The 18,752-nt window shown below is 37.9% G+C and overlaps 1 long non-coding RNA gene across 1 annotated transcript; it reads left to right on the top strand.

Moving 5' to 3' along the window:
* Positions 1–6,702: 6,702 nt before the first annotated feature.
* LOC129452910 (uncharacterized) lies at positions 6,703–8,355 on the top strand. The gene is made up of 4 exons (XR_012359118.1): positions 6,703–6,728; positions 6,948–7,050; positions 7,428–7,917; positions 8,258–8,355. It is a non-coding gene; the product is annotated as an uncharacterized lncRNA (long non-coding RNA).
* Positions 8,356–18,752: the final 10,397 nt, after the last annotated feature.

The following is an 18,752-nucleotide window of genomic DNA, read 5'->3' as shown; positions in this document are numbered from 1 at the left end:
TAAATATAAACACACATTGCTACACAGTAAGGGACCACAATCTACTCAATTTTTAAAATAATAATATTTATTTAACATTGTAAATATATTTATTACATTTAAAATGTAATTATGCCTCCAATTTTATGCACATATATGTAAGAGAATAATGACAGCATTTTTCACAATGTACTGTTTTTAAAATTAAGTCAGAGAGATGTTGGTTTTGCCGGTTGTTGATGAGTAACAGCTGTGAGTGATTACAATGCGCTAAAGCAGCCACGTGACAGAAAAATAAGTGAACATCGTCCCAATGTGAAGTGAGCTAGGTTCCTTACCAGTGCCCGAACCTGTGTACATGTGAAAATGGAATTACTATTGAGGAATTTATGGATGACAATAAACTAATATGTTTCAATGATGGAAGATGTACTAGATTTGATGTATGTCATGGGACGGAATCTGCGTTAGATCTTACAATAGTATCTGATCAGATAGCAGGGGTAAGTCAGTGGGAGGTTAAGGAAAGATTTCTTGGCAGTGATCATTATGTTATCTAGTTAAGTGTTTGGAATCAAAGTTTGTGTCTAGAAGATAATTGGTTTCCAAGATGGAAAATGAGAGAGGCAAATTGGGGGTTGTATAGTTATAAAGTGAATGGCATGATGATGGAGCTGATATCGGATAGGAGTTGTGATGTTGATGAATTAAACTCAAAAATAACAAATATATTGTGTGAGGCAGCGGAGGAGGTTATTGGTAAAACTTCTGGTTTGAGGAAAAGGAAAATGGTACCTTGGTGGTCAGATGAATGCAAGGAAGCAGTAAAATCCAGAAATAAAGCTTTCAGAAATGTAAAGTCAAACCATTCATATACTAATTTAATAGAATTTAAAAAAGCACAGGCAAAGGTTAAACAAGTTGTAAGAGAGGCAAAAAGGAAATATTGGCGTGAATTTTGTGGTAAAATTGGGGCAGAAGTTAAAGTGGGTGATGTTTGGAGCATGATTAAGAAAATGGGAGGAATTAGAAGGGAATTCAATATACCTGTGATTAAAAATAATGATGTAGAGGCAGTGACTAATCAGGAGAAAGCTGAGATGCTTGCTAAAGGGTTTGTCAAGGTTCATAGCTCAAAAAACCTAACAGATGAAGAGGTATCATGGAGAGTTAAAGTAATGGAGGAAAATAAAGGATTACTAGGGAAAAAGGTAGATAGTGAGAGTGTACTTGATAAGGAATTTACTTTATTTGAGTTTAAAAGAGCATTAAATGGGGTCAAGAATACTTCACCAGGGAAAGATGGTATATGCTACAAAATGATTAAGGAGATGGATGATGTAGCCAAGTGTGGAATTCTAAAACTTTATAACAAGATCTGGGAGCAAGGTAAATTACCTTTGTGTTGGAAACATGTAGTGGTTCCTATTGGTAAACCAGGAAAAGACAGAACTGAAGTTAAAAGCTGACCAAATGCATTAACGTTAAATTTATGTAAATTAATGGAAAGAATGGTGGTTAGAAGGTTGATGTATGAGGTTGAAAAGAAAGATCTGCTCTCTAAACATCAGAGCGGGTTCCGTAGTGGTCGAACAACAATGGACCCTGTAGTTTGTTTGGAGAATCTGATAAGGAAAGCACAAAATAATAAAGAAGTAGTTCTGGCTACCATGTTTGACATTGAGAAAGCATATGATATGCTATGGAAGGAAGGGTTATTGATCAAGCTGAATAGGATGAACATTGGTGGGAGGATGTTCAATTGGATTAAGGACTTTTTAAAAGACAGAACAATTGAAGTTAGAGTTGGGGTTAATGTTTCCAAGACCTATTCTATAGAAAATGGGACACCTCAGGGTAGTGTGTGTAGTCCAGTGTTTTTTAACCTAATGATTAATGACATATTTGAGTCAATAGAAGATCTGAGAATATACAGAGCATTATATGCTGATGATGGAGCTTTGTGGATAAGCGGGCGTAGTATTGAAAACATCTCAGCTAAGATGCAACTAGCTATTAGCAAGGTTGAAAGATGGGCATTTGAATGGGGTTTTCATTTATCAGTGGAAAAGGCACAAGTTATTTGTTTTTCAAAGAAAAGAAATAACCCTACCGTAGAACTAAAGCTATATGGCCAACAATTAAAGCAAGTCAATACTATTAGGTACCTGGGAGTGTGGCTTGATGTAAAGTTAACTTTTAAGGAACATATCTAGAAAATGTTGGAGAAGTGCAAAAAGGGAAATAATGTATTGAAATGTTTAACAGGGTACAAATGGGGAGCTTCAGGAACGTCCCTTAAAAGAATTTATACTGCTCTGATTAGATCAGTATTTGATTATGGATGTATTGTGTACCAATCTGCATCAAAGACACACATCCAAGAACTAGACAGAATGCAGGCTAAAAGTCTAAGACAGTGGTCTTCACTATTTTTTACACGAGAGCCACACTGATAGGTCAGGGTCAATAGGAGAGCCGCCTTTACCGCAAAGTATCAAAAGTTACATGCAGTCATAAATAGCATGTCTGCCTATCAATCCGTCAATCTGTTGCAATGCAATAAATACAAGGGCAAATCATTCTTTATCATTTACCAGTCTGAGACAATATGATTTCCCTTCATGACAAAAACAGGATTTTAATGCTAAGCATTCTTATAATATGCTTATGCAGTGCCCCCCAAACCACCAGGGGGCCACCTTTCTCGTAATTTCATGCGGCGCTGCACAGAACGGTTGGCGAGTGACATCTGTGCCGCGAGAGCATTTCGAAAGCATAACAATAGTGATGGGGAAATGAAGCTTCGAATGAAGCACCGATACTTCTCTTACTGTTTCGAACCATGATTCGAAGCCTCAACGAGGGTGTCGAAAACAGCGCCATCTTTTGGTTAATAAAACATATAGCAGTTGCTTCTGGAAAAAGCTCCGTCAATGAAGCAACAAGGTGATGAAATTCAGATGAATATTAATATTATGTGTACAAATAAAGCTTAGACAACATGTCTGTGAATGGTCGATATAATACATTTATTTACTGATTAAAGTGTGGCAATAAATTCCAGTATGAGTTAATATTCATATGATTCAATACTGTATTGTACAGAATAATGTTCACATGCATATAATAACACACGCGCACACAAGTATAAGTAAATACAATATTATATATACAGTATTATGTGAGACCAAAATGTGAATAAGGCAAATAACTCATAAAAAACCTCTAGGGTTCGAACCTTCTGACACGCAAAGCGAAGCGCCCACGTGACTGAGCAGAAAGTGAAGCTTCGTTTGTCATTGGTCACGTGATTTCAACGTTAACAACACAAGCTTCGAATCAAAAGGTGTGTTCGACATCGGCTGTGGCTGGATGTAACCGATCCGCGAGATTAGCCGCGTGCAGGCGGGGAGGAGCTGAAAACGGAGACGTGAAGTCGGACGCGCTGTGGTTCCCGTAGCTTGCTGCATTAACGTCAGGCATGGCTGATCACGTGCCGTTTGCTTGCTTAATCGCATTAAACATGATTTGTAAGATGTAAACTACATAAAAAGTGAATTATACTGTTTTGAATGTCCGTGTATGAGCATGAGAGGAACTGAAGAGGCTTACAGCATCTGTTTTTACAAGAATAAAGTTCAACATAAGCATATATTATTTAAATATCAATGTTGTGGGGTCTACGTTTTTTATCCATTTTATTTGATAAAGATGACACAATATAACATCGCGACTACATGAAAATAGCTTTAACTGTTATAAAAATACAGATTTGTGAGCATTTGTGATACTGAGGGCGTGAAAATACACACGAAACACACGTGATTGTTGTCATGTGGTGAATCCGACCAATCTTGAAACAGCTGTGTCGTCATTACAGCCCGTGCAGCTCCTCTTCGGGAACTGCGCCGGCTAACTCAGGCGGCTGATCTCGAATCGCTCTCGCGGTACTTAAAAACCATATGACACAGTCACGTGCCTGCAGCGCCAGCTTAAGTCGGACAAAATTACTAACCGGAATGCACTGCTTCAAATCAGCCACCGATCGGTCTGCGCAGCGCCGCATGAAGTCGAACACACCTAAAGCTTCATTTGGCACGCCCACTTTTGCTCGACACAAGCTCCGAAGCCTCGCTTCAAATGTAACATCACTACATAACAAGCAGTCTGATGTCATATGACGATCGCTCTGTGCAAGCGCTGCATGCGATTGAACACGGTTCTCGACGTGCATCCTGATCTTATAGGTATGGTTTTCTAACAAAGTTAACGTCCGGAGCAGAGAAAACAGAAAAAACGCATGCCTGCATGATCATATCACTGTATTATTTACTGCCATGCGAGCCACAAATTAAAGCTTGCCGAGCCGCATGCGATTCGCGAGCCGCGCAATGAAGAACACTGGTCTAAGAGTATGTAGTTGGGCGTTTAGAACATCTCCTGTACCAGCGCTACAAGTTGAGACAGAAGAAATGCCATTAAACCTCAGGTGCTTGAAATTGTGTATGGCTTATTGGGTCAATTTAAAAGGACATAATGCGTCGCACCCTACTAGAGAAGTCTTAAGTGAGTGTTGGGAATATGGGAGATCGCAGATATGTAGCTTTGGATGGGATGCCAATAGATTAGCAAATCAGTTAAAGATAGAGGAAATACATTGTAGCAAGACCTTGCCTCTGGCAATAACCCCGCCTTGGTTGTTTGGTTTTCCTAGTGTAATTATAGAAAAAAAGATATGGTAGGTCAGTATGTTGAGAATATGTGTTACGACACTGCAAAAATATACACAGATGCATCAAAGGATTCTGAGGGTAAGACTGGGATTGGGGTGTATATTTCTGGATCAGGGATATATATAAAAAAGCGAACTACTGATCATTTATCTATCTTTGCTGCGGAGATGGTAGACATTATCATTGCATTGCAATGGATAGAAGAGGCTAGGCTCCCTAAAGCTGCTATCTGCTCTGATTCTATGTCATCACTAAAATCTATTCAGAATGGTGAATCAGTGTGTAGACCGGACCTCCTGAATGAAATCTATCAAATTATGTTCATAATTAATCAACAGGGAAGAAAAGTGGAGTTTGTATGGGTTCCCGCACACAAAGGTATTGAAGGGAATGAACAAGCTGACAAACTTGCAAAAGAGGCAATAAAAGAAGAGGAAATTCAAATAAATGTTCCACTCAGTAAGTCAGAGATAAAGGTAATAATCAAACAAAAAGTGAATGCAATGTGGCAGTCTGAATGGGATAAGGAGAGGAGGGGTAGACATTTATATAATTTGCAACAAGAAATATCAAGGAAAAAGACCAGTTACACAAATAGACAGGAGGAGGTTTGGTTTAACAGATTACGAATAGGGCACACTGGTTTAAATAGTAATTTATTTATTATAAAGAAACATCCATCTGGGAATTGTGAGGTTTGTGGAGAGAGTGAAGATGTGGAGCATGTCCTTTTAAGGTGTAGAAGGTTTAATGGGGAAAGAGAAATACTGAAAAGGACGGTTAATACAGCTAAGAAAGTATTCTCCTTGGAAACATTATTGGCAGATCCCAGGTCAGGAAGCATAAACAGCGCTATAGTAGCATTCATTAAAAATACACAGTTAGCAAGTAGGATTTAGAATCAATTAATTTTTTATTTTTTTTTGTATTATTTTCTCTTTTTTATTTTTTTGTATTTTATTCAGTTTCTTTAAAAACCCAAAATGAATTGCACCTCAGTCCAGCAGATGGCGGTAATACACTTTGATTGTAAACTGCCATAAAACTCAACAGAAGAAGAAGAAGAAGAAGAAGTGCGCACTGAGCAGGCGCAGAGTTTTGCTGCGTCCGAAACAGCCTACTACTTACTATATAGTACGCGAAAATCAGTAGGCGAGGCGAGTAGTATGTCCGAATACATAGTATTCGAAAAACAGTATGCGAAAAGTACCCGGATGACCTACTACTTCCGGTTAGATTTTGCAGTGTGCATTCGATGGACGCTTCACTATCCCATGATGCCCCGGGAGAGGAGTTATCCAACGAAGAAGACGAGGCATGCGGTTGTTTTCGTGCTGGAATGACATGACGTGATGACTACGTATATCAGGTGATGTAGCAACATGGCGGATGTAGTACGTCCGAATCTCATTCATACTACCAGGATTCATACTATACAGTACCTACTGTTTTAACGCTAAGTAAGTAGGTACTTCATCTAATTCAGTACCTACTATACAGTATGCGGTTTCGGACGCAGCCTTTGTTTAAACTTGTGCTGCGTCCGAAACCGCCTACTTCATACTATATAGTACGCGAAATGCAGTAGGCAAGGCGAGTAGTACAGTATGTCCGAATACATAGTAGTCGAAAAACAGTATGCGAAAAGTACCCGGATGACCTACTACTTCCGGTTAGATTTTGCAGTGTGCATACGATGGACGCTTCACTATCCCATGATGCCCCGGACGAGGAGTTATCCAACGAAGAAGAAGAGGCACGCGGCTGTTTTCGCGCTGAAATGACACGACGTGATGACGACGTATGTCACGTGATGTAACAACATGGCGGATGTAGTACGTCCGAATCTCATTCATACTACCAGGATTCATACTATACAGTACCTACTGTTTTAACGCCAAGTAAGTAGGTACTTCATCTAATTCAGTACCTACTATACAGTATGCGGTTTCGGACGCAGCCTTACTGTACAGCCCATAGATATGTATATCAAGTACTCCGGAGTATTGCACGGTAAGAAAACGGTAATTTAAAGATAAACTGAACTTTAATATGTATATAAAATCTTAATCTTACAATTATCGCTGTCTTTCGGGAGTAGGTTGAGTTTCGCGTTAAACACTCGATAGCTAATGTGCTAACATTCTCCCGTCCACCACAAGTGGTACGTTCTACGTAGTGTTTTTATTGTAGTTTTTATTTTTAATGTAAATATTTGTTTAACCTGCACAGGTGCACCAGACAATACTTTAGCGAGGACAGGATCTTCTGCTGTCTATATCACTGTTCCTACTGTAAATACACGAGCTCTGAAATCATGCAGTTCAACAAAAAGGTGTGTGTGTGTGTCTGTGAATTAAATATTTTAATTATACTGTGTGTGTGATAAACATCATGTTTGTTGAACCTTTCTGTTTGTGCATGTCATAGTAATTTCTTCCTTGCATTTAAAACTAAAAACATATTGTTCATTTAATATTTTCTCGTGTTGTGAAACCTTTGGGATGTCTGAATTTAAACTACTTTATTTCAGTTGTTATAATAGTTTTTCTACGTAACATTACTTATGACAAGTTAAAAACATGTATATAAATACTCTTTATGTTGTGCTCTTGAGCAAGGTGATTCATCACAAAAGCTGTTTATATGCAATGCACTGTACAAAACATGTAAACAAGACAATGATGCTAATTTATTCTTTCTATGTTTTAGATTTAATCATCATCAAGCATGGTCTCAAGTGCAGACGATCCCACACTTTCACTGCTGTTACTGTACATCAACATTTTAAAATGTGTAAAAATCCAGTCTCTGGACAACCTACCATTGGCTGCAGCACCACCTTCATCCCCAGCATCAGCATCCCCGTCTTTATTTCCCCTCGACATTGGAACATGTCTGTACTGATTTTGAGGTAGAGCTTTTTAACTTCTTGCTGCTTGTAAACTTGTTTAGATATCTTTAGTGGAGTATTAGGAAAGAACAAAGTACACAGTTGTCAAAAATAACCCACTGAGGGTCAATTAAGTAAACCAAGTGCACTTTAACAGGACTATAAACAAACATAAAGACTTAACACCAATCACTAGATGTGACAGCTACATACTGTATTAATTGTATATAGTCTAATTGTATTGTCTATAATTAACAAGGTGCCCCTCTACAGCTAGGAGGAATTGATTGTGGGGTATTTATGTTGATGGTAAGTGGTCTTTTATTTGCTGTACACCTGTGTCTGTGTACTAAACACAGCATTTGTTAATATTGTTTTGTTTTTTGTATGCACTCTATGTTATGACTGTGAGTAAACATAAAAAAAGAACGATTAAGATTTTCGATTGCTATCTTTTGACAGTCTGACACACCAATAATCATGAAGTGGTGGTGCTCAGTTAATTTAGACATTTCCTCTGACAAAGTATGATATTGATAACTGTACTTATGATAAAACCTCCATTCTGTGCATTTCCAGTTTGCAGAGAATATATATAAATAAAGCAATGCATGCCTAAAAACATTCTAATGTTTGTCTCTTCATACAGTCAAGTCCCACAACTACTCACCCAGAAAGTAACATATGCAGATAACATGAAATTCACTCCACCTGAGTCAGATGTCATGGAGATCACCCAGACACCAGGGGCCCGTTTCAATAAGGAGGTTCAACCAACTCTGAGTTTAAACTTGAACTCTGAGTTGACTTACTCTGAGATAGTAAACTCTGAGTTTTCGGTTACAGAAAAGCTGATCTGAGTTAGTTCAATCGACTCTGAGTAGGTTGACTCTGAGTTAAGCGCGTGCACAGCCACAATGAAAAGCCATCATCAATGGAGCTCAGATATTACGATTTACCATGGCAACGGCACGTGACAAAGAGGTCTTAATCATTTTTACTACTAAAACTGAAAGTGTTACTGCAAGCAACTACGAGCATATATTTTAAAGAAAAGAGTTGTTTTTGTAAATTGCTACTCCAGTAAATGCGTACATTTAATTTTTCATCACAGTTAATATCAGAAGTAAATAAACTGAGGACTGTACGTTATTATATTCATTTACATGCACATGCAATCCCATGGACAAAAAGATGACAGCAGCTCAGCTAAAAATGAAATTAAGCATAATACTTTTGCATATAAGGCTACGAACTTTACAAATGTTTGTCATGAATAAAACAAAATTCACCCAGCCAGGATTCGATCGCCGACGGTACATCTGACCCAACTATTACACACAGCACTAACCACTAGACCAGCGATAATGACGAGTGCATACGTAAGAAATGTCAAGCCAACTGTATAAATGTAAGAGCACCACAAAAACTGATATTAGTCATATAATGATATTTATATATCTAAAATGACTGCAAAAAATAATAATTTCGCTCACATAAATGTAAGCGGATATGACAAAAAACACTCGGGGTCTCAAAATCCTCTCGGGACATAAATTTAACTTTCTACAAATGAATGCAACATCATCATCTACAAGATTCTCTATAAAAGTACATGACATTTTAGTCACTAAGACGATCTATGCACCTAAGTATATCATATTAGCTTTACAAGTCATTTCAATTTACTGTTTTAATTTTTTTTAGTTGAAAGTTTAGTGTAATATATAAAAATATCGTAAGAAAAAAGTCGTAAGTTAAAATGGTTTGCACTGGCAATTTAATTATAACTTAAAGACAGCTAAAAAATTTTTTTACAGTGTACATGATAAAAATGTGCACAATGAATGAATGTACTAAAGCAACTAACAAGATTAAACACCGCTACTCCTTTAAAAATGAGGAGGAGACCACAAGAAACTCAGAGTTTACAGGATAAAACCTGCTCCCGACCAGGTTAGGTTCAGAGAGTAGGGGAGAGTGGGGTAAAGTGAGACATCGGGTAAAGTGAGACACCCCCTGTATCTAGGCAACGGAACACATTTGTGGTCCTATGACTATTATGTTTTTAAGCCCCTCAAATTTCCCCTTGGCCATGAAGGACAGGACCTCATGCTGCTGTGGTTAGCATGTTTTTTTTACAAAAATATATTTTTTACTTGTAAAAGTAAATTTTCTTGCTGTCAACTTAATCAACTGTTGTGCCAAAGCAAATTGATTCAGGTAGAAAAACTTATATCACACATGTTTATGAACTACCAACATATAAAACCTTGTGTTGATGCTAGCTGAAGATTAGCCTGAATTTCCAAGAGAGCAGAGGTGGGTAGAGTACCCAAAATCTGTACTCAAGTAAAAGTACAAGTACTTATACAAAAATTTACTCAAGTAAAAGTAAAAGTAACAATCTAATTATTTACTTGAGTAAGAGTAAAAAAGTATTAGATGAAAAAACTACTCAAGTATTTAGTTACTCGTTACTTCCAATCTGATTGAAAAGAAGCGTAAAATCCCTGAATTTCAGACTACTTGGAGGGCTTTCACAAACCTCTCCTTAAAAGTCTCATTGTTCTGCTTATATACTACTACCTAGGTTAAAGTAAAGCAGTCTATCTCAGTCCTCCAACACCACATAACGTGTCATTAAAAAAAATCTTAAACAAACACTGACTGTTTTCTGACATTTAACTGTGTCTTTATTTTCACGTTCACAACAAAATTTGGCTGGATCTGCCTTTAGACAAGCTTACAGTAAGCAAAAAAGAATGTGTGTGCTGTTTGTTATCATGTTTTTATATGAATAGGTTATTTTCATTGTCATTAATGTGCAATTAATGAACGTAAGGAGCTTGATAAAATGCTTATTTTAGAATTTCAAATGGAACTTTTCTGTTTTTGCACATCAACTCTACATTTATTATAATATATAAAACATGTTTCTTTAAAAACATACTTTATTCTTTTATTTTATTAATCCAGTTTTTATTCGTATGTATTTTCTACATTGAAGTAAGGTGTCCGGTTATGTGTAGGGGAGAAATTTTTCAGATTTTTTTTTAAGTTTTTAAAATTTTTTAAGATAATGTTTCAGACAGAGATATATTTTTGCTGTGGTCAGTAACTCACAAGTGTGGTCTATCAATACCAGGTGGAATTTTGAACAAATGTAAAATGACTAGTATAATTTCACTTTGAACATAAGTGGTGAATTGTTACTTTTTTTAACACAACAAAACAATGTAGATTTTCGTGTTACACTTGTTTTTATTAACTATACATGACTATGACCTCTTTAATATGTAACTGCAAACATATTTTGTAATTTATCTTTGTAAAAAATAATGAAATTATATTTTCATTTTAAATTTCAGTTTTATCAAATGTTTCAAAAGCAACCAACAGTACAAACTTAAATTCAACAGTTTGAATACTATGAAAATTAAATTAAATAAAATTAGAATAATATAAATGGTACAAAAGTAAGTGTTACTTTCGTCCTGACAGGATCTCCTCACATTTAAACCCGATTTACTTTTATTTTGAAAAAGTCTTGAGAAGTCAAACTTCAGGATGTGTTAGTTAGAGCACTAAATAACCTGTAGATTGATGAAACGAGAAACATAACGCTTTATAAGAAAACAATGACCGCTTTTGGAATTTACTTATGGTTGAAAACACCTTTCTGCATCTACACCCGGAAAATGGTGAGTAAATAACGCGATATTTGTCAGCTCTGTCAAGGGTTGCAAAGATGCTGTCATAGTTTGGGATGCAAATGTTATCAGTCCTCTGAGAAAATCGCTTTGTTACTTTCGTCCAGTGTTACTTTTGCCCCGGTTCTCACGTATTATATTAATGCAAGACTTAACACTATGCTGTTCAATTTGTTTAGTTTTATGAGGAAATGATATGGAAATGTGCAGATGTGAACGTGTGTTGTTTGTAAGATTAGAGTGATTTTCATTGCTTGCACAAGAGCGCAGATGACAAAAACAGTGCATGAAATTATATTATAATAAGGCACTGCACAAAGTGACACGTACCGCCGTGTTGTTTCAGGTTGGAGCTTGAATTCCTGTACGTTGAGATGTCAGTTCGTTTTGGTGCACAAAGCATACATCGCATTATGAAACTATTCTTTTTTACCTTTTGTAGTGTAAACATAGACCAAACTTGAGCCCACGCGTGATCTGCCTCTGATAGCTTGCATAGGTCATCCTCCGCTTCAGTCATCTCCTTTCATCTATGTTTCATCTACGCGCGCTAAAGGGTGATACGTAGCCACCCCTCGCAACGCACGCAGCCTCTCGTCTCGCGAGACTTTCGAGCAAGCCATATAAACGTAAAAAATAAAATATATTCATTAATTATTACCATTTGAAAGTAGCGTAGTAACGCCACCGAATGTAGCGAAGTAAAAGTACAGTTTTTTCATTAGAAATGTACTTGAGTAAGAGTAAAAAGTACCCATCCTTAAATTTACTCTAAAAGTACTAGTTACCCAAAAAATGTACTCAAGTAAATGTAACGAAGTAAATGTAACTCGTTACTACCCACCTCTGCAAGAGAGAGAGTTTTTTCCCAAAATGTGGCGGTGGGGTAAAGTGAGACAAATGCGGTGGGGTAAAGTGAGACATGAGGCACAAGTTCAGTTTAGTCTAAAACATATTTTAATGTAATATTACATTACATATGTTTTATTTTTAATGTTATAAACATTGCAGAAAAACCATTATGCATAGTCAATACACCAGGAAGACAGCCTGGGGAAAAACACCCCTTGAGGAGATGGAGAGTGCAGCTGCTTAGGTCAAGGAAGGAAAGAAGTCTCTAATGCTACGTACACACCAAACGCGAGGCATCGTGGTACTGTGGGTTCACACCAGACACAAGTTCGACAATTTGCGCAAGTAGATTACATACAAAGTCAATGCAAAGACGTGATCAGACACGTCCTCGCGTGTGGCGATGCGAATGGCGTGATATGGGTGGCGCGTTTGCCACAAAACACGCGCTGTTCACCGCAGGCACGTCTTCGCCCAATTTGGGGATATTCAACTCGAGCAAAAAATTCGCATTACACAGTGTTAAATCCTGCGAGTAATCTAGATCAAGTAACGCGATGCCCCGCATTTGGTGTGTACGTAGCATTACTCACTCTAGATTACTCACGGGATTTAACATTGTGTCATGCAAATTTTTCGCTCGAGATAAATATTTTCAACTTGGGCGAAGACATGTTTGAGGTGAATAGTGCGTGTTTTCGCAGCAAATGCTCCGCTCATATGGCGTCATTCGCATCGCCCCAGGGGAGGATGCGTCTGATCATGTCTTTGCATTAACTTTGAATGTAATCTACTTGCACAAATCGTTGAACTCATGTCTGGTGTGAACCCACAGTAAGAGCAGCTGCAAGGGATAGAAATATTGATAGATGGTTCTGATTGTCTTTTGCGCTGACCAGCAGACACTAGCTGGCTCTAAGGGTCCTTTGTTCTGACCCCCAGACTGCATTCTAATCTAACTGGTTCTATATGTCATTTGAATGTTAATTAAAAAATTTGAATTGTCGGAGCCAATGGTGTATAGTGGGCAGCGCTCCGACATGTGGTGCTTTCACACTTTCTGGGACCCGAGTTCGATTCCCGGCTCGTGGTCATTTGCTGATCCAATACCCTTCTCTCCACCCTGTCCATTCCTGTCCTCTCCAAAACTCACTGTTAAATAAAGGCAAAAACTGGCCAAAAAATATAACTTTTGAATTATATTATGTTGTATTTGATTTTGCTTCAGAGTTACTGTACTTTCAAGTGTTTAGAAAAATAATGTTCTTAATTGACCAATCCCCTTGATTCTTTTACTAATCCAACATTAGTTCTGGAATGTGTGGTTGTCAAGCTAGCCGTCGGGATTTTATCTGTTACAATATGTGCTGTTATGGTAGTTTCAGAGTGGAAAAAGTAAGTGGATCAGTTTACCCCGAGCTGGTTCACTTTACCCCCTTGATTTTTCTGGTCTGTCTCAGTTTACCCCTAAGCTGGGGTAAAGTGAGACACAAGACCACTTTTTTTAAAACAATCATATTTTCACTGCTCTTCGTCCTGAATACATTCTGGTAATTTCCATAGCTAGGAAACATCCTGAATTAATGGGAAATGTGTAAATTTGACTGATATATCATTTTAGCTCGCTTAGAGGGAAGCAAATGTAAAAAATGTCTCACTTTACCCCACTCTCCCCTATGTTACTCCGGAAACAGACTCTGAGTATGTTACCTCTCCTTCTGAAACAGGCTTGACTTACCCCGCTGTCTCAGGTTTAACCTACCTCCATTTTTGAAACGGAAAACTCAGAGTTTCCCTTATTTCAGGGTTAACAAACTCAGAGTTTTCACTTAACCACCCTTCTGAAACGGGCCCCAGAAGTAGATGTATGTAGAGGGAATGTTTATGTACTGATTGACTTGTTTAACTTGTTAATGTGTGTATTAACCTTTCCTGTTTCATGAATTTGTTTATGAGCAGTACATCATTTTTAATTATATTATTATTGGAATTCTTATATAGCACACAGGACTCAGCGGTGATGGAAACATTCAGCTGACCTGTGAGTGGGTAAAGGAGACCACTTGCTGGGAAGATGAGCTGCAAAAGATCTAAAGGATGATGCCCTGTTGGCTATAACAATGTTGGACTTGTTTTATGAGGGTGAAAGGAATGAAGAAGAAATGTCGATTCCCTTCCCTTTTATATTTTAAAGAAGAGCAGGAGATATATGAGACAAAAGAGTTATTCGTGGGTTTTGTTTACACAACAAAACCCTGTCTTGTGAATCTACTAGTGAGGATAGACTAATGTAAATATTAATTTTTTTTATTGGTTTTGTAAAATACCATTAAATGTTTGTGTGAACTGTGAAGTGATGTGTTCTTGAAATAAATTTATAATATTTTTTTATTGTATCTTATTATACCATTAGAGTATCGTGTTCTCGAAATATTCATGATATTATTTTATATCTTCTTATTATAACATTGTATCTAGATTTCTTTTATGTTAGATGCACATTTTGCTAAATTTGGGTTAATAGAAACCAATAAATCCACTTGTGGGACACCTAAGGATGTCACTATTCAATTACATTTATCTTCTACAAAAATGTAGTTGAAGCGAATGCCTCACTAATCTCAAAGCACATTATATATCCTCTACTGTGGGAAGTCACGTGGTTGGTATTATACTACTTGTCAGCTTATTCATTGAAAATAGCATAATGCATAGCCTACCACATAAAGGTTGAATCTATCCAAAGTTACAGTCAATATTTCATTTAAATTTGCTATATCATTTTTATAGCATATGCTTTCACATTTACATACAATAAGGGCAGATTAGGTAACCTAGTCTTATTTATTATTATTATATGTATTTATTCATTGAACCAATCAGATGATTTCGCAACACAACAAGGTCGTGTTAAACATTAGTAAATGCATTAACAGGAAAAATAATTAACAATATAGCTTTTCAGCAAGTATTAATTCTTGTTAATGTTAGTTAATGTCAATACAGTTATTTAGTTCATGCATTAACGTTAACAGTTACAAAGCTTGATTTTATAAATGTATTAGTAAATGCTGAAATTAACATGAACTAAGATTCATAAATGCTGTAGAAGTATTGTTATTTGATAGTTCATGTTAGCTAATGCATTAACTAATCTAAACAAATACAACCTTGTTGTAAAGTGTTATCGATCATTTAGATTAGTTCACAACCCACACGTTGCGGTGGACACAAATATAGAGGGGTGCACACAAGGCCGCCTTAATGCACGGGCTTACCTGGGCTGAAGCCCAGGGGCCTCCGAAGTTCAAGGGCCTCCCATGTTCGCGTTCATGATGAGCTGAAAATGTCATTTTGTATTGTAACTTGTCAGGTTTTCTGTCAGTCACTCTAATTGCACGTTACATGTCTGCTGATTGGTCCGTTGTAACTTACCGTAAAATAAAATATCAGACGTAACAGATTTTTCTATTCCGCGTAATGTAATTAAGTGTGCTTTGTCAACTTGACCTTCCTGCATGTTAGACTGAGTGTGACAGAGAAACGGGAAATAATCCACCAACAAATGAAAGTCATTTCTGAAATTTCATAATAAGCACCAGTGAGGTGCAGGTCTCTCTCTCTTTCGCGCGCGTGCTCGCTCTCTCTCTCTCTCTTTCGCGCACGTGCGCTCTCTCTGTGCTTGTGACGTGCAGCTGCATGCAGAAGTCTCTCCAAGCGTGCGCAAGAAACGTTGCCGCTAAATAAAGAAAAGAGTTCCCGCACATAATGCTGTTAGTTGTTATAGTTTACTCGCGTTTATATCAGTGACGTGTGCGCAGCTGGAGCGATGAAGTTTGACGCGACGTTAGCTCACAGTACACACATCTGTTGGTTTAGATTAGAAAAACGACAGAGATGCAACGGTAAAGGTGCAAGTCTAGAAAATAAAGAGCGACAAGACCATCTCAAATGATCATCCCCAAATAGCACCATTCATATTTATAATCTCCTTATCTAAAGATCTTATACAGGTATGTTTTGTGCATATTCATGCTTGTTAAGGTATGGGGGTATATTTGGTGCAAAACAGCTGCACACCTGTGACAGTGGAGTTTGTGTTTGTGGAGATTGTCCACGCATGTGTCTCGGTGGATTTGAAGTCACGGATGAGGATTTGCAAACTTGTAGATTTTTTTTCTTTCCCTCAAATACAACACATCAGCCACACATTCACAAATCCTTCAGTGCAGCTGCACAAATCCCACTCTACAAATCACAGACCAAGACACTCACAAGCTCACGCTTTCTGCCACAAATGCCGCAGTAAATACGGTGCAAAACCCACTTGAACACCCGCATCAAAGTATGTGAAGTCAGACACAAATTTTGTACATTCACAACTCAGTTTGTGCATCTGTGCGATGAGAGTTGCATGTGTGTAAAAAAAAAATCTTCACAAATATTTTTTTATCTTTGAAATATTTTCTAGCACAAACACAAGCACATAAATACAACTGCTCGAATCTGCTGCTACGAGTTTCAAACACTCTTTTCCGTGTGCTCTCGGTTTTGCACCAAATATCTCGAGATAAATGGTGCGAAAGTGATTTGTATACCTGTAGGCTATGTTCAGCACTTCCCACCAGGTGGCACCCGACACTCACTGAAGCAGAGTTTATTAATTACCAGCAATGTTTCAGCAGTGGCGCCCCCAAGGGGGGGCCAGGGGGGGCCGCGGCCCCCCCATAAAAGTCACTGGCCCCCCCAGTGGCCCCCCCAAACAGAATGAGATTAAAAAAAATTTTTTTTTTTTTTTGAGATTTTTAGATTGAAATAATAGTAGTAATATGTATTCATTAAAATGTACACTAAAAGCTATGTAAAAAAATAAAATACATTTGTATAATGTGTTTAATAGAATACAACCTTAACCCCTCCCCTCTCCTTTACCCGCGATTACGCGCAGCCGCACTGTCATCCATGTGACGTACACGTGACGTCCTGTTCGCTCCTGTTCAGCCATTGCATGCATTACAGAAGAAACTCACAAACTAGTAAGTAAAACTCAGTTAATTCTAGGTTATATAAAGCATATTGTTTCAACTTAGATAATCACTGTCAGGGTTTAAATTGGGCTGGGGCCACTCGGGGCTAAACCCCGGCACCAGAGACGTCATGCCCATTCAAACGGACCCTTGGTTTTTGAGCCAACTGGATTTTGCATGCAACCTCAAAATCAAAGAAGCATCCATTACTCTGTTACTTGTCTTTTAATCTGTTTAATATGCGCAATATTATCAATTCTGTGCTGCATCATTGTCACTTTCACTTGTCATTTTCGCCGCTTTGATCGTGTTAAATTTCTTTATTCTGGCGTCATCAGCGTCGGAGCGCGCTCACAAGCTTTGCTGTTGCATTTGGCTATCTGAGGAATTAAAACGTCTAAGAAACGCTCAGAACATTTCCAAACCCCAGGACAGTAATGTGCAGTTAACCTCCTCTGTGTAGAAAATGTATAGTTTAAAATATGACCGTCTGGACTTTATATTAGTAGAGATTTCTAGATTTATCTTTTTGGCACAACGCCAAAGTTCGCCAGAGTTCACAGGGGCGCAGAATCACACATGCTCACATACGAGGTACATTTAATGCAAAAGTCCGTTACTCTAATAATTTTATCTAAACATATTGTTTCAAATCGTTATTGAACATTAAAATCAATCACGTGGCTATAGCTTATGTCATTTTCGTTGTTTATGTACTTTATGGATTTAAAATTACATTAATTTCATAGGATAATGCAGTTGTTTTGCAAAATGCATTAATGACACAATTAGAAGTCATTAAACAAAATGTAAATAAACAAAACATGCCGTTTCAGATGTAAATATGATGCCAATATGTCATTAATACGATTGAATAGTATTTGATATAAAAGTTAGTCAACACTTTTGTTTTGGAGGTTTTTGCATGAAGGCTGGGGCGCTCAGCTTGTTACAAATGTAAGTGCCATAGAAAAGACTGAAGAATCTATAATATTTCGTTTGATGTCTGTGTATGCACACATTTCTGTGAGCTGTGCACACTGTGCCCCTTAATAAAATGGTGCATGACGCCCGTGCCCGGCACATAGGCTGAAGGTCTCGCTCTACTCTTGCCAGTGTACCCGCTGCGCTTGTGCATGTGCACTCGCTGCCTGCGGTGCCGCGAAGGGAATAATGTGTTTCCATTCATTATGGGGCATACTCACCAAACGAGTAGATTACATACAAAGTCAATGCAAAGACGCAATCAGACAGACGCGTCCTCGCAAGGGGCGATGCGAAATGCCAATGATGCGAATTGGGCTGCGCAATTGCCGAAAACACGCGCTTTTCCCTTCAAACGCGTCTTTGTGTGTATGTGTATGTGTGTGTGTGTGTGTGTGTGTGTGTGTGTGTGTGTGTGTGTGTGTGTGTGTGTGTGTGTGTGTGTGTGTGTGTGTGTGAGAGAGAGAGAGAGAGAGAGAGAGAAAGAGAGAGAGGTAAGACTGGTGCCCACGTCGAGAAAACTTTATAGAAGACTAGAGACGTGTTAAGGACTAAAGTATGTCACTCG

This window comes from Misgurnus anguillicaudatus, chromosome 2 (genome assembly GCF_027580225.2).
Source record: "Misgurnus anguillicaudatus chromosome 2, ASM2758022v2, whole genome shotgun sequence".
Lineage (NCBI taxonomy): Eukaryota > Metazoa > Chordata > Actinopteri > Cypriniformes > Cobitidae > Misgurnus > Misgurnus anguillicaudatus.
This window is presented reverse-complemented; position numbering and strand designations above follow the sequence as displayed.